Here is a 16,731-nt window from a genome sequence, read left to right as displayed (position 1 = left end):
GCCACTTACACAGAGGGGATGACCACTGGGAGAACGTTCCTTCATCACCCTCTGTGTTAGTCCATTCTCACATTGCTATAAAGATACTACCCAAGACTGGGTAATTTATAAAGAAAAGAGGTTTCCTTGACTCACAGTTCTGCATGGCTGGTGACGCCTCAGGAAACTTACAATCATGGAGGAAGGGGAAGCAGGCACGTCTTACATAGTGGTGGGTGAGAGAGACAAGTGCAAGCAGGGGAATTGCCAGGCACTTATAAAACCATCAGATCTCATGAGAACTCCCTCACTATCACCAGAACAGCGTGGGGGAAACCGCCCCCGTGATCCAATCACTTCCCACCAGGTCTTACCCTCCTCACCTGGGGATCACAGTTCAAGATGAGATTTGGGTGGGGACACAGAGCCAAACCATATCACGCTTTTGAAAGGGCAGCCTGGTGAGACTGGAGTATGGCAGCCGGGTGATTTGGGCTGGTCCAACAGGCAAAGCAGACACCTCCATGAACTAAGGCCAGGCTTGTCCCTCCCTCTTCAGTTCACCGGAAGGTTCCTCCACTGGGGCTCTGAGGACTGCTGTGGAGCGTGGCAGGGTACTGGGCGACCGCCACTGCTTGGCCTCCTGCTCCTGCTTCTGCCACACGCACCCTCCCACCTGTAATGGGTTATTTCTGAGTCCCCAACCTCATGACCCAGGGGCGTGACAGAATCCAGCTCATCTGAGCAGGTCCACATGCACAATCAGGTATTCCGTCCCCCCAGACCCCAGGAGCACATCAGCAGGGACTTTTCAGAATGTTTTGCAGAATCCTCTCCCGCAGATGGCATGGCTTTGTTCCCGCATCCCAGGGGCCTGCACTGCGATTCTGGCATAGGGGCTTGCCATGAACACACAGCATTGCTTTCCCACGTCGGATACCTCTCATAACACAGGGTCTGACCAGCTGCAGGGCCTGAGTCACAGGGCTGCCCACACTGCAGCCTCGACCTGCTACAGGCTCAGTGAAGGCCGACAGCTTCTCGTATCAATGGTACATAGACTAGAGTGGTCTTCACGGGTGTGGGATGTGCTGCCTACAGAAGGCGTACTGGCATTTTCTGTCTCTCTTGGTCGGGGGAGATGCAAGATACAATAATTGGCTCTTTGCTGTGGATGGGAGGTCCCGTATGCTCCTGGTTATGGGACCTCCCCGGCAAGAGTGTTATTAGTGGCAGTTCCCAGAATGTTCGTAGGATTTGTCTGCCAGCTGCAGGCACTCAGGCATCTTACCAAGACTCCCAGTATGTTAGCCACTTCTTGGTTAGCACCCGACCAGCGCAATGTAATCAATGTGGTGGGCCAGTGTCATGCTTTTTGGGATGTCCAGCTTGTCCAGCTCTCTCTGGGCTTCCTTAGGGCATAGAACACATGGGTTATTAGCACGTAACCCTGAGGCAAAGCCAGGGTCCACTGTTATTCATCCTATGCGAATGCAGGCTCTTTCTGATGCTCTTTCCTCATAAGAATAGAAAAGAATGCACTCGCCATCTCAGTGGGGCAGAGCACACACCTGAGGCTGTTTGACCCACCTTGACTGAGATCCCGTGCCTGGCAGGGCAGCTGCCACTGTGGATTCTCCTTGGGGTAACTTGCTGAAGTTCACTCTCTTCCTCCAGGAGTCTTCTGTTTCTGCAGAAGCCAGCCTGGTAAATTAAATAGAGACATATCGAAGACCACCACCCCCATCCTTCAGCTCCTTAAGAGTAAAACTGAGGGCTGTGCATGGTGGCTCACACCTGTAATTCCAGCACTTCGGCAGGCTGAGGCAGGCGGATTGCCTGAGGTCAGGAGTTGGGGACCAGCCTGGTCCAACATGGTGAGACCTGTCTCTACTAAAAATGTAAAAATTAGCTGGGCGTGGTGGCAGGCACCTGTAATCCCAGCTACTCGGCAGTCTGAAGCAGGAGAATCTCTTGAACCTAGGAGGCAGAAGTTGCAGGTTGCAGTGAGCCAAGACCTCGCCACTGCACTCCAGCCTGGGTGAGGAGCAAGACTCCATCTCAAAAAAAAAAAAAAAAAAGAGTAAAACTGATTTCCATCACTCCCCCCACCTGGAGATGCAATATTGTTTCTCATTTACTATCTTAGCCAGAGGTGGGGGCATTTTCAGAGGCTTCCATTTGCCATTTCCCACGATGACTGTTCTTACCCCATAGGCCAAGACTCAAAGTACCAACTGTTAAGTTTGTCTACCTTAATTAGAACATGGGAACCAGGGACACGGCCATGCAGGGAGTGAGAGTCCTGGACCCAGTGAGCCCATTGCAAGACAGTCCTTGCCAAGACTCTATTACCTGTCTCCGCTGTACCCCATCTTCAAAAGGGGGGCAGTGATGACATTTTGAGTCTTTAGATATCATTGTCAACTCTAACCATATCTAGCTGTCCTTAAAATATTTGGATATTCCCCTCTCCCTGATATATAAATTGCCCATACAAATGGCTGTAGTTCTCTTTGAGGAAGGAATGGGAAAATTGTTATCAAGTTCACTTGCTGTAGTGTTGTGTGGTCCTTTCTCCCAAGCACTCAGCCTTCTCTTTAGTCAACAGATCAGGCCTATAAACTGGCTCAGGTCCAGAAACTGAGCAGAGGTTGTGAGTTTTTAATAGGGTCTCTGTCCTTATCTCCTAGGTCATCTGTCCTTATTTGCTTCTGATGGGTCCAACTGAGTAGCACCCTTGTTGCCTCCACATATATTTTGCCTCTAAGGGTGCTACATTCTATTAACTATCTTCATAAACTCTGTAGGTTGGGCCCATTTGGCTGCCACTCTGACCTTTCTGCTCCCTGCGATAACTACACCCATTGGTCTTCTGACAGTTAAGCACTGACCCCAGGTGTCTTAGTCGCCATGGGCTGCTATGACAGAATACTGTAGGCTTATAAACAACACAAGTGGGCCAGGCACGGTGGCTCATGCCTGTAATCCCACCACTTTGGGAGGCCAAGGCAAGTGGATCACCTGAGGTCAGGAGTTCGAGACAAGCCTGGCCAACATGGTGAAACCCTGTCTCTACTAAAAATACAAAAATTAGCTGGGCATGGTGGCAGGCACCTGTAATCCCAGCTACTCGGGAGGCTGAGGCAGGAGAATCACTTGAACCTGGAAGGTGGAGGTTACAGTGATCCGAGATCACAGCATTGTCCTCTAGCCTGGTGACAGAGTGAGACTCCGTCTCAAAACAAAACAAAACACAAAAACCCACACAAGTCTATGCCTCACAGTTCTGGCAAGATCAAAGCAGATTTGGTGAAGGCCCACTTTCTGGCTCAAAGATGGTGCCTTCTTGCTGTGGCCTCACATGGTAGAAAGAGGGTGAGGGGTCTCTCTATGGGGCCTCTAATGCCATTCTTGAGGGCTCCACTCCCATGACCTAATCACCTCCCAAAGGCCCCTGGTCCTAATGCCACTACCTTAGGGGTTAGCGTTTCAACTTGAGAATTTGGAGCGGCACAAGCGTGCTTTCACAGCACCTGGCCTCTATTGTTCTGGTGTCCTTTTATCTCTATTGCTCCCAGTGAGCTGTTCTGATGGACTTTCCTACAGTGAGCCCTGGCCTACCCAGGAGACCACCACTGACAGTGAAGCTGGTGCTTTTCTTGCCAATGCATGTCATGTGCCTTTGGTCCATGGTGAGACCTCCAGGACTTCCCATAGACTGTAACCATCTGGTCGGTCTGGGGCCTTACATAGTATACCCACGCCAGGAAGCCCCCTTCTAAAGCCTTGGAAGAAGAGATTGCTTCCTCTCTGCCATCTGCCATGACAATTCTGTGCATACAGGACTGCCCTCTGAAAGGGCTTCATCAAGGGGACTGAGACATAGGAAGATAAGGAAGAACATTTACTTTCTGGAAAACTTAATTACTAGTGCAAGACCTTATTGAGCCATTGTTCTGTGGTGGGCAGGTCTACGCAAACCTACCCCAGAATCCAAGGAAGCTGAGAGGCAGAAGAAACAGGTTGCCAAATCCAGTTTCTCAGAAAGAAACATTTAATAGGAACGCATGAAGAGAAACCATGTCTATAACCACCCAGTGGGTTTATTTTCCTGCTGCCCAGGTAGAGCCAATTAATCGAGGCAGGGGAATTGCAATCGAGAGTTTTACACACATAGAGCCTGCTAAGCAGAAGACTGTGTTTTATTATTACTTACATCAGCCTCCCTGAGAATGTGGGGGTTGGATTTTTCAAAGATAGTTTGGGGCCAGATGCAGTGGCTCATACCTGTAATCCCAGCACTTTGGGAGGCCAAGGGGGCAGATCACTTGAGGTCAGAAGTTTGAGACCAGCCTGGCCAACATGATAAAACCCCATCTCTACTAAGAATACAAAAATAGCCAGGTGTGGTGGCGTGCGCCTGTAATTCCAGCTACTGGGGAGGCTGAGGCAGGAGAATCACTTAAACCCGGAAGGTGGAAGTTGCAGTGAGCCAAGATCATGCCACTGCACTCCAGCCTGGGTGACAGGGGGAGACTATCTCGAAAAGAAAAAGAAAAAGAAAAAGAAAAAAGAAGAGAAGAGAAGAGAAGAGGAAGGGAAGGGAAGAGGAAGGGAAGGGAAGAGGAAGGGAAGGGAAGGGAAGGGAAGAGGAAGGGAAGGGAAGAGGAAGGGAAGAGGAAGGGAAGAGGAAGGGAAGAGGGAGGGAAGAGGGAGGGAAGAGGAAGGGAAGAGGAAGGGAAGAGGAAGGGAAGAGGAAGGGAAGAGGAAGGGAAGAGGAAGGGAAGAGGAAGGGAAGGGAAGGGAAAGAAAAAAGAAAAGAAAAGAAAAGCTTTGGGGGAAGGATTTGGGGTGGCTAGGCAATGGGTGCTTGCCGCTGATTGGTTGTAGGTGCAATAATAGGGGTGTGGGAAATGGTTCTCCTGCATGCTGAATTGCCTCTGGGTGGGACCACAGGAGTGGTTGGTGGGTAGAGCCATCAGTGAGTGGGGCCAGATGGAGCTATCAGTGTTAGACATGCAAAAAACCCTGAAATGATACCTCAAAGGCCAATCTTGGGTTCTGCAATAGTGACGCTATCTGCAGGAGTAATTGGAGAAGTTGCATGTCTTGTGACCTCCAAAATAGTGGCTGGCAATCGTCTCTGTCTACCAGGCTTCTCTATCCTCCTAACCTGGTGGTCTCTCATTAGCTTTACAAAGACAACTGAGTTTTGAGAAGAGGCTATTATCACTTAAACTATAAATGTCTCCCAGAGTGAGCTTGACCCAAGCCCAGGAATAATTAAAGGCAGCTTGAAGTCAAAAGGCAAGATGGGGGTTGGCCAGATCAGATTTCCTTCACTGCCATAATTTTCTGTTATAATTTTTGCAAAGGTGGCTTCATGTTTGTGTCTCGGGTGGTGAGACTAGATGGTGGATTCCCCCTGGATCCACCCATCACCCCCTTACCCAGGGCTTATATACCATAGAGGAGGAGTATATGTGATTCAGAAGGGATATATGAGACAACTGAAGTATGATAACATCCACGTTGTCTGACCTAAGGGCAGGATTTATGGCACCTGCTCTTAGGCAAGGAACAGTAGATAAACGGGAAATCTTAGAGGCCTTCCTGGAACTGTGGTTAATCAGAAGCCAGCATGGCTGATTATCTTCCATGATGGAGTTGCCATGGCCTCCATACTCCGCCCCCCAATCCAGCTCTTACAATCTAAGGTGCCCTCCTCTTCCACGATGGTCCCTGAGCCTTGAGGGAGGGTGCTTGGTATGGTATTTTTTTTTTTTTTTTTGAGACGGAGTCTCGCTCTGTCACCCAGGCTGGAGTACAGTGGCCGGATCTCAGCTCACTGCAAGCTCCGCCTCCCGGGTTTACGCCATTCTCCTGCCTCAGCCTCCCAAGTAGCTGGGACTACAGGCGCCCGCCACCACGCCCGGCTAATTTTTTGTATTTTTAGTAGAGACGGGGTTTCACCGTGTTAGCCCGGATGGTCTTGATCTCCTGACCTCGTGATCCGCCCGTCTCGGCCTCCCAAAGTGCTGGGATTACAGGCTTGAGCCACCGCGCCCGGCCGGTATGGTATTTTTTTAATAGCAGTGCACTGGCAACAGAAAGTAGCCCAGCAGGATTCTAAATGGGGGGGATTCACAGGACCTGCTGAATCATCTCTAGTCTTCAGAATACCAAGACCCTGGTTTTCTCAGAAGAAGTCAATGAGAAATACATAACATTAATAATTTGCACACAGGATTTACAATCAAATAAGAATTTGTGTGCCAGAACAATGAAAAAGAACTTATCCCATTAAGGAGCCAACTAAAAGCATCATGAAGAAAATTAAAACCTGGGTTTTTTTGTCTGTTTTTGTTTGTTTGCTTGCTTGTTTTGAGATGGAGTTTTGCTCTTGTTGCACAGGCTGGAGTGCAATGACACGATCTCAGCTCACTGCAATCTCCGCCCCCTGGGTTCCAGCGATTCTCCTACCTCAGCCTCCCAAGTAGTTGGGATTACAGGCATGTACCACCATGCCTGGCTAATTTCTGTATTTTTAGTAGAGACAGGTTTTCACCATGTTGGCCAAGCTGGTCTCAAACTCATGATCTCACGTGATCCACCCGCCTCGGCTTCCCAAAATGCTGGGATTACAAGTGTGAGCCACCACATCCAGCCAAAATCTGGTTCTTTCTCAAAGACTTCTTGTAGCCAAGAAATAATCCAGGATTAGCCCAGGTTGTAGACAAATAATAAAAACTCAAACACAATGAATGGTCAGGGCTAGAATCTAAATTTTTCTCTCTCCAGTAGCTTGAACCTGGGAGGCAGAGGTTGCAGTGAGCCAAGATTGCACCACAGCACTCCAGCCTGTCCAACAGAGCAAGACTCCATCCCATAAATAAATAAATAAATAAATAAATATTCTCTCTCCAGTTTCCTCATCTCTATCAAGAATAAATTATATTAGGACCAATTTATTTGCATAATAAACTTTGGCCACATTATACTGAGGTGGGAAATTAAAGAAAGAAAGAAAAATAAAATTAAAAGAAAGAGAATTAAGCTTTCCTGTATTAGGCTGACTCATCCCAAAGGCAGTAGCAGGCAAGACCCAGACTCAGGAAAAGTCTTGATAAACACTATCTGAGAAGCTAGGACACAAAGGAATGTGCTCTGGAGACTCTCCCAGAACTCCCTCAACATAAGGAGGAGAAAAACACATTTTCCTTTCTTTTATAGTATGAGTTTATAAATTCTTGTTCTCTGTAACTAGTAACTTCAAGTATTCTATTTTATCTAAGAAGTACAGTGAAGGTCATGAGAAGCCTGAGCAGGCCTGAACTACAGCTGTCTGGGCACCATACTGAAGGTTATGAGATAAACCAGTGTAAGACTCTTTGGAGCAAAACCTGGATAACAGACATCTAGGTTGTTTGGCAACGGTCATGTGTAATCCTGAGTTATGAACCTGTTACAATTTGATTAACTGTCTTTGTCCTGCCTCTGTATCCCTGCTTTCACACTGCTGTGAGCCTGCTTCAAGCTAGCCCACCCCCTTTCATGAAGCGTGTACAAAAGTCAAGTGCTGTCTTTGTTCTGGGCCCAGTTTTCCAGATGTTAAGTCCGCTAGGTCTGAGTGCACTCAATAAACATCCTCCTGCTTTACCCTGAGGTCTCTCTCATCCTCCTGATTCCTGCAACAATACTTGGCCTGGTTATTTGCATAAAATGTAGCAAATGACCAACTCTATAAGTTACTTTTAAGTTTGTTTTGCTGGAACTTTTATAAGGAATTGTGGATTCAACTTTTTAAAAGTCTTGAGGCCAGAAGCCGAGCTGAGGATTTGACATCACACTGTGCTTAGAATCCCTGTGCAAATTACCCTCTTCTTGAGGTCCCAAGATAGCTTGAGTTTCCTGGACCTGTTAGAAAGTGACATTCTTTACTTACCATAGGTGGGAAACCTTGTAAGGGAAGGTTAGACAAAGGCACCACGGCAGTCCTTCCAAGGGCCTTTTTGTTGGCTCCAAAGTCAACCTCAGTTTCTCAGTCCTGTCGTGTCTCAAAATATGCTATTCCAACCAAAGCCTTAATAAAATGACCAGTGTCTCTAATTGTGTCCTGTTCAGTAAGAAAGCAGATTCTTACTGAACTTATGCAAATAACTATGTTGCCATAAAATAGGAATACTCACAAATGATTTTCAAGTTTTGGATAACTAAAACAGAGAGAGGGATCAATTTTGCTCACAAAAATATACTTTACTCAGCCAGGCATGGTGGCTTATGCCTTTAATTCCAGCACTTTGGAGGCCAAGGCAGGTGAATCATTTGAGGTCAGGAGTTCGAGACCAGCCTGGCCAACATGGTGAAACCCCATCTCTACTAGAAATACAAAATTTAGCCAGGTGTGGTGGCAGATGCCTGTAATCCCAGCTACTCAGGAGGCTGAGGCATGAGAATCACTTGAGCCCGGGAAGCAGAAGTTGCAGTGAGCTGAGATTTCACCACTGCACTCCAGCCTGGGCAATAGAGCAAGACTCAGTCTCAAAAAAAAAATACACTTTACTCAATCATTGTAAGCTATCAATAGCTCAAAAGAGAAAAGTTTTCTTGACTCTTCTTCAATCAGAGCAGCTTTCCAAACAATATGTCTTTTTGCTCACCTTGGAGCTGCCATCTGCAAGCCAAGCAGGTCTTTGTGCATCAGGTGAGAGCTGTTCGTCAGTCACTGTTGAATCCAGCAGCTCCTCATGCAGTTCCAGAGTCAGTCCTAGGGAAAAGAAGAGGCCTACTGTCTGTGAGTATCTCCTCCTCATACTCCCCAGGTAGCAAGATTTTATGTAAACCATTTTCATCTTGCCATGGAACTCTTAGGCACCATTATTTCATTAGAATGGGGTATCTTCAGTTAACGTCCCATAGCAAGGCAATAAATGCCCTTAGGTGGAATTCTCTAGTCCAGAAACTTGTAGCTGTAGTTGGGAGGTGCTCACAGGCTTTTGCCATAAACCCCTGTAAACACTCCACAAAGGGCTGTCAAATGGAGAATGTGTCTCAACCAGCACTCCAACTTCTACTCTACACTCTGTGGGTTCCGGCAATCGTACTAGTTCCTGTGAACTCCAAATATCTGAAATGGGTCTCAGGCAATTTGGGATGTTTATTTTACCAAAGTTAAAGACATGTGCCCATGACACAGCCCCAGGAAGTCCTGACAACATGTGCCCAAGCTGGTTGGGGCACAGCTTGGTTTTATACATTTCAGAGAGACATGACACATCAATCAATATATGTAAGATGTACATTGGTTCAGTCCAGAAAGGTGGGACAACTTGAAGTGGGGAGGGGGCTTCCAGGTCATCAGTAGATAAGAGACAAGTGGTTGCATTCTTTTGAGTTTCTGATTAGCCTTTCTAATGGAAGCAATCAGATATGCACTTATCTCGGTGAGCAAAGGGATGACTTTGAATATATTGGGAGGTAGGTTTGCTCTAAGCAGTTCCCAGCTTGACTTTTCCCTTTAGCTTAATGATTTTGGGGTCCCAAGATTATTTTCCTTTCACATTCCCATTTAGCATTTCCAATTAACATAGCTCAAAGGGTGGATCTACGTGCCTTCAGTTTTATAGTACTAAGCAGGAGAAATGCCCCACAGTTAGATACTAGACCCACTTTCATAAAACATTTTGGCAAGGGAGTCACAACGGCTTTGCATAAAGCCTGTTTAAACATTTCAACTTACACAATCCTATCAACTTTTCTTTTGTATGCTGTGGTCCTATCAGGGGTGGAAAATATCCAAGTCTCTTGGTACCAAATATGTTACCAGTAGAAGTATCCGAGTTACTAGCAGTGAGTCCTTACGGGTCTGCAGCAACCTCAATTCCTGCCTTCTCAGAAGAAAGAATTAGACTGAGGGGTGCAAGGCAGAAAAAGACACCGAGGCAACTTTCAGAGCAGGAATGGAAGTTTCTTTTAAAAGGCTTTAGAACAGGAAAGAAAGAAAAATACACTTGGAAGAGACCCAAGTGGACACATGAAGGTCAAGTGCAGTGTTTAACCGTGATCCTAGGACTTTCCAGGCTGGCTCCTTTCCCATGGTTCTTCCCTTCGGGTGGGCTGCCCGCATACACAGTGCCCTCCTTACCCTTGGGAGGTGAGCACACACAGTGTGATGAGAAGCTCAGAGGCATGCCCCTCTGAGACTTTCTTCCCTTTTCCTGTGGTGTGCCCCTGGAAGGTCACAGTCCACCATTTTGTCCCTTAATGCACATGGCCAGGAAGTTGCCTCTCCCTGGTGCCTGTATTCAATGAACACTTTACTGCAACAGGTGTGGAGCCTCAGGAAATGGACTCTACCTGGTGCCAGCTGCCAATTTATCCATTTCAGACAGGCAATGTGATAATTGCTGGACCACCACCTGACATTCCTAGGGGATGGGGGAGAGCCCTCTCCTGCCCCACTCATGCCTGTCACCTTTTCCCCCTCAACAGCCCAACACTGCAAATCTGTGGGAGAAATGGATGAAGGTCAGTCTTCTGTGACTGCTTCCCACTGACAAAGGGGCAGTGGTGGTTCTCTGGGTCTTGGCCTCTTGCTAGCTGATAGGGTAGGAGGGTGACTCCAAGGATTGGTGAAAGCAGTGTCTATCCAAGTCCAAGGCAGACAGGGGCAGGATTTTGCCTCCTTCCTGCCTCACTGATGGCAGTCTAGGGGTCCTATGTAGAAAGGAATCTCTTGAATATTGAGAGGATGATATCACTCACTGAGGATCATCTGGAGCTTGATGGCCAATCCCTTTTGTTTCTTCTTAGCTGCAGGCAGAGATCACTGGTTGGCTCATGGGAATAAGCAGGGTTAGTATAAAATGCAGACAAAAACTTAGAAACAACTGAGGAGACTATAATCTGATAGTAGGTACTATTAGACTAGAATCTAATAGTAGGTACTATAATTTTTGAAACAATTTTTCTCTCTCTAGTCCTCATTTTTGTTGAAAACAAATATGACAGGACTAATTTGTTTGCAGAATAAACTTCAGTCTTATTATTCTTGACCTGATTACTTGCATATAGCACAGCAAGAATAATTATGTTTCACATAGGCTTTTCAAATTGGCTTTGATGGAACTCTGTTTCATAAGGAATCTCAGATAAGACTTTTTTAAAGCCAAGCCCAGCTATGATTTTGTACCCTCAAATACCTGTGAGTTGGGAAATTTTCTCTCCTCTTGAGGTTCCAAAATAACTTGGGGCTCCTGGGCCTGTTAGAAAGTGACATTCTTTACTCATTGCAGGTTAGGAAATCTGTACAGGGAGTGTGTAGACAAGGTATGAGGCCAGTTTTCCCAAGGGGATTTTATTGGCTCTACAAGTCAGGTTTGATTCCTTAAAGGAAAGCATGCCATTCCAGTCAAAGCCTTGGTAAAATAACCAGTTTCTCCAACTGCATCCTCTTGCCAAAAAAACCCAAAAAATAGAAAACAAAAACAAACAAAAAACACCATTCTTATTGCACTTACGTAAATAACTATATTACCATAAGTTTAGAATACTCACAAATAGTTCCCAAATTCTAGAGAAATCAGATAGAGAGAATCAAATAGGCTCCAAGTTTTTTCACAGAAGTATTTTACTCAATTGTTAAAAGCTGTAAATAGCTCAAAAGAAAAGTTTTTTTTGGCTCTGAAAAACCACAAAGATTAGTGACATTTTAAGTTAAAAAGTCAAAAAGGATTACTTCAGTCTTCTATTAGTTCAATCCATTCCATTAACTCCTGTTCTGTTTGATATTCATGAATATTTTACCTCTCCATTAGAGTCCTGAAAGGTTTTTTTGCTTTATTCTAATGTCACAATCTCCAAAGTTATCAGAAACTTGCATTTAAGAACACCTATTAGAGTTCTGTAGCTGATTATAAAACCGACATTTAAAGAGGATTAAAATAATAATTGTGGATGACAAAAAGTCTTAGGGCACCCACAGTTAAAGACACAATTGACAAGAAAATGTGTTACCTCTGTGGCACACAACAATTTTAGATAACAATTCTAATTATTAATAATATACACTAAGTTATATCAGAATTCCATAATTTTGGAAAACATACCAATGACATATTTACACAAATACAGACCAAAGAAAGAACTCTTAGCAACTTTTGGTAAAAAGCCTGGTTAGTAAGTAATTTTAATTATGTACTAGGTTTGGAGCCTAGGACACCAGAGAGAAGTGTAGATAAGATCTGATTCTTTCCAGCATAGCTAGGGGTGTGGCTAACTCCACCTGTCCCCAAGCCTTACCTAGCTGTAAATCAGGCTAAACTATTTTCAAAATCCAAAGACACAGTTTATAACCTTAAAACATTTAGCAAACCTAATATCTGACTTGCATAATTTAGACCAAATGTCTAAATTTTTGAGGATATTTTTATTTTACCAATAATCTTTAAAACTGTCTTTATTCCCCAAAGATTATTTAAGTTACAAGAACTAAGAGGCATTAGTTTTATTTTTCTGACAATATTTAAGTCCTTATTTTTTAAACCAATTAGAGTTATTTTACATAAACATCACACACACAACACATATAAATACATGGACAAACAGAAGATTCAGTAGTTGTAAGATTTTTTATTTGCCAGTAGTTTTTAAGTTTCTTAATTGGATTACTGGCTCCAGGGTGGAGCTCTTCCACAAACAGGGCTGGGAAAGCATGCAGCTTCCAGTGCCTAATAAACAGGCGCACCTGGAAGGCAAAAACAGCTCCCCAAAATTAGGAGTCCCATTTTATACCAGATCCTGGATCCCAAGAAAGAGGGAATCAGCCCATTTCCTATAGAGGTTTTATCTCTCAGTGGAGGAGGGGGGACGTTTCCATATCTTCCAGGTGGCTGAGAGCATGCTTCTCTAATCCAAACGTCAAAGAGCTGAGTATTCCCCCCAAAACTGCCATTAGCCATCCATAAAATTCTATTAGCTACCTAGTTATTACCAAACTTCTCTCATAATGTGAAGTAATTTCTGCTACTGCCAAAAGTCAAAAAACATCAGGTAACACAATGCAAAGAAAACAGAGCCTCAGGTTTTGAGAGGGATCTATCCACTTCCAATTCCTGGGGTTCCATGAGGAAAACAGAGGTTTTTCCCAAAAGGGGGGTCTGTGGCACCTCCTGTTTTTCCCAAGGAGACCTAAGCTGTTAGAAATTATCTTGGGTACTCTCACGTGTGCATCAAGAGTGGCAAGAAGACAAAATGGAGAAAAACAATCAGTTGACTGAGAAAAACCTTTTTTTTTTTTTTTCCAGAAAAAAAATAAGATTCAAGAAGAGAAAAAAAAACAAAGACCTTTTAAATGTATGTATAGCTTGGATATCTGCTTTTAATTAAGCCCATTTTAACCGTAATGCTCTTAAAACAAAACCTTTAAGTCTCTTATTACCCAACTTTAGCCAGGTAGTAAGAACGGCCAATATTTCTGGCTTTTGAACTTTGCCAACAGTAACCTCACAGGTGAAACCAATAAGCCTTAACTAATGTTATGACTTAGCCACGAGTATATGAGGTATTTTCAGCAAGGTGGTAAGCAGTTTTTACAAGATTTAGAGTCTACAAAGGTAGCTCCAAGAAAGGAAAATTCAAGAAGTAAAGTCAGAAGTTGGTCATGGAGGGGCAGAGAATACAGTGATTTTTACCATTCCTACAATCAGTTTGCACAGAGAGGGAAGTCAGGAGGCTGGCTGGCAAGAATTTTTACCCTTTTGCTGGCAGGACAGGCTTCTAGGTTCCCTTTCCCTGGGCAGCCCTAGTGACTCTGGCATCCTGTGAAGGGACAGCAGATGAGGAGGTTGTGGGCATACTGTAGAAGTTATCCCCCGTCAAGAGATTACTTGGTTAGATTTATGCTAGGGCTTGTTCAAGTCAGTGTGGGCTATTTGTATACCTCTGAGGTAGGACTGTCCAGGTTGAAGCTTTTGGTTAATGATTTAGGTAGCTTTCCTGGGATAAATAGGGCTATTAGAGAGAAAGGTGAATTCAGAGGTTGGGTGAATATTAAGCGAGCACCAATCTTAGAGAGTATATTTTTGCCCCAAAGAGGTGTGGGGTATCCAGATGTTACCAGGGACCAGTGGAAGAATGGTAATTGGTCCTTAAATAATATAAAGTGTGAATTTTTTCTTTTGGAGGGAGGGGATGCCATTTGTCCCACCCACCAGGCTTAGTCCTGTCCTCCTTACTCTACTCTTGGTTATAAAAGACTTAAGAGGCTAATCCGAGGACCTCTTACACACAGGTACTGGGTTCCAAGGCTGACTTTTGTAATTTCCTCCCAGTTCATTTTTAAGCCAAACAGTATTACAAAGGAGAATTAGTTTTTTAAGGTTTGGGGAAATTAAACTTTTCCAAGTTTGGGGGGGATGTATCCAAGGGGCATGTCCTGTGGTATGCAGACATGATTACCCATCTGCCATGTGCAAACAGAGGACAGAGAAGGAAAAAGAGGACAAAAGGAAAAAGAAGCATCTCTCCTTTCTTCTTATCATCCAAAATGGGGCATCCCCATCATCTTGGGTTCTGGACTTGACCAGTCTTTACCGTGTACCCATCGTCCCATCTCATCACAATTACCCACTTGAGAACAGAGGAGATGTTGGAGTGAACAGTGGGCCCCTGTCCATCCATGGGGTTCCGGAATGTACTGGTCCTCACCATGTATGCCCTAGCCTTTCATCTCTGTTCCAATGGTAATCTGTTAGCCTGGGACCCCCCTTCATCTCTGTCTTGCCTCTTCGGCCTTGAGCCAGCCTGTATTCCTGTCCCCATGACATTATAGTGACCCTTACTCAGAGGATTCTAGTAATATAATGATTATCTCTTTTCTTAGAAGCCTGTTTCTCCATTAACTGCCACAGGGACTGGACTTCCTCCCCCTTCCCTTGGAATACAACCTTGAAGGTCTTGATGCACATTGAGAAGGGTGTGTAAGTAATTAGAGAAATGGAGGCTATGGGAGGAAGTGGAAGGAAGCGGGAGGAATACTCATGGAATGCCTTCATATGCTCAGAAAAACAGCAGCCCTTGCATTCAAGAAGGCAACGTTTATTCGCCCTGTGGACATAAAGCATTAACTTCCGGAGGACTTGGGGCTTGGGGGAAGAATTTCTCCTCCTCCCAAAGTGGTGCTAGCTTAAAAGGCAAGAGGGTAAGATCCTAAAAGGGCCAGAGCAAAGCCCTATACAGGTGGACAAGCTGCTTTTAAAAGCCATCCGAAAACCTAGTCCTGGGGCATAACAGGAACGAAAAGCACATGGTGAGTTGTAAGAAGCTGGCAGAGCCAGAGTTCCAATTAGCATCTGTCCCAGCCGTGTGCCAGCAGGCAGGGGAAGGATTGAAGGTCATTTGAGCTGGGAGAAACAAATGTAAACCTCAGGATATCTGCAAGGGAGCCCGTGTCTTCACTGCCGCACAAACGCAGAGAGCCCTGGGCACGCAGGTAACAGGAAGTGTTTAGAAGTCACGTAGCAGGCAAAGTGAAAGCAAAGAGTCAGGCTTGCCCCAAGGTGGAACATCCAGTGAGTGCTGAAGACCATTTCAGAACACACAGAGAATAAACAGGAGAGTGGGGGGGGTGCAGGGTTTGGGAAAAGAGCCAATTTTAGTTGAAAAGAAAAAGTCGAGGAAACCCCAGATATTGCATGGTTTTTAGGCCTTAGCCTCACCATTCTCACAAGCCTCTCACTAGGAGGGTCATTGAGTGCCTCTAATCTGCTTGATGCAGACCCTAAAGTCCTTCTCACACCTGCGAGCCAGCCATCAGAGTGAGCTGAGATATCAGCCAAGGGGAGCAGAGTCACTAATGGCCAAGAGGAATTGTTCTGGGGTTTGGTTAGTGAGCAGGAGAGAGAGTGAGGAGAAGGAAAACCATGCACCGGGGTCGGATGCCTCCAGCCAAAGAAGGTGAGGCACAGAGCTCTCTCACCACCAGGGAACGTATCTAAGTCATGCCACCAAGTATGTTAGGGGTGGAAAATATCCGAGTCTCATGGTGCCGGATGTGTCACCAGTGGAAGGTATCCGAGTTACTGACGGCGAAGCTGTACAGGTCTGCAGCAACTTCAAGTCTTGCCTCCTCAGAGGAACGAATTCGACTGAGGGGCATAAGGCAGAAAGAGACCAAGGCAACTTTCAGAGCAGGAGTGGAAGTTTCTTTTAAAGGGCTTTAGAACAAGAAAGAAAGGAACGTATGCTTGGAAGAGACCCAAGTGGGTCTCTTCATGGTCCTGACATGAAGGTCAAATGCAGTATTTAACCGTGATCCTAGGACTTTCCAGGCTGGCCCCTTTCCCATGGTTCTTCCCTTCAGGTGGGCTGCCCGCATGCACAGTGCCCTCCTTACCTTTGGGAGGTGAGCACACACAGTGTGATTAGGAAGTTGTATGCATGCCCCTCTGAGGCTTTCTTCCCTTTTCCTGTAGTGTGCCCCGGAAGCTCACATTCCGCCATTTTGTCCCTTAATGCACACGGCCGGGAAGTTGCTTCTCCCTGGCGCCGGCATTCAATGAACACGGTAGTGCAACAGGTGTAGACCATCAGGAAATGGCCTCTCGCTGGTGCCGGCTGCCAATTTAGCCCTTTTAGAGAGGCAGTGTGATCATTGTCAAACCATCACCTGTGGTGATGGCAAACCACATTCCTAGCGGGTGGGAGAAGAGCTCTCTCCTACCCCTGCTAATGAGTGTCTAATTACACCTG

At 45.5% G+C, this 16,731-nt stretch overlaps 1 long non-coding RNA gene across 1 annotated transcript in view; it reads right to left on the bottom strand.

The window, feature by feature from the left end:
• Positions 1-254: 254 nt before the first annotated feature.
• Positions 255-16,731, bottom strand: part of LOC112621799 — a 29,525-nt gene continuing 13,048 nt past the window's right edge. The window contains exon 2 of the long non-coding RNA XR_003118773.1: positions 255-1,683. This is a non-coding gene — a long non-coding RNA (uncharacterized LOC112621799). The remainder of the gene's footprint in view (positions 1,684-16,731) is intronic.

Source organism: Theropithecus gelada, chromosome 3, assembly GCF_003255815.1.
Source record: "Theropithecus gelada isolate Dixy chromosome 3, Tgel_1.0, whole genome shotgun sequence".
NCBI classification, from domain to species: Eukaryota; Metazoa; Chordata; class Mammalia; order Primates; family Cercopithecidae; genus Theropithecus; species Theropithecus gelada.
Note: the sequence above shows the minus strand (reverse complement) of the source record. Positions and strands in the feature narration are given on the sequence as shown.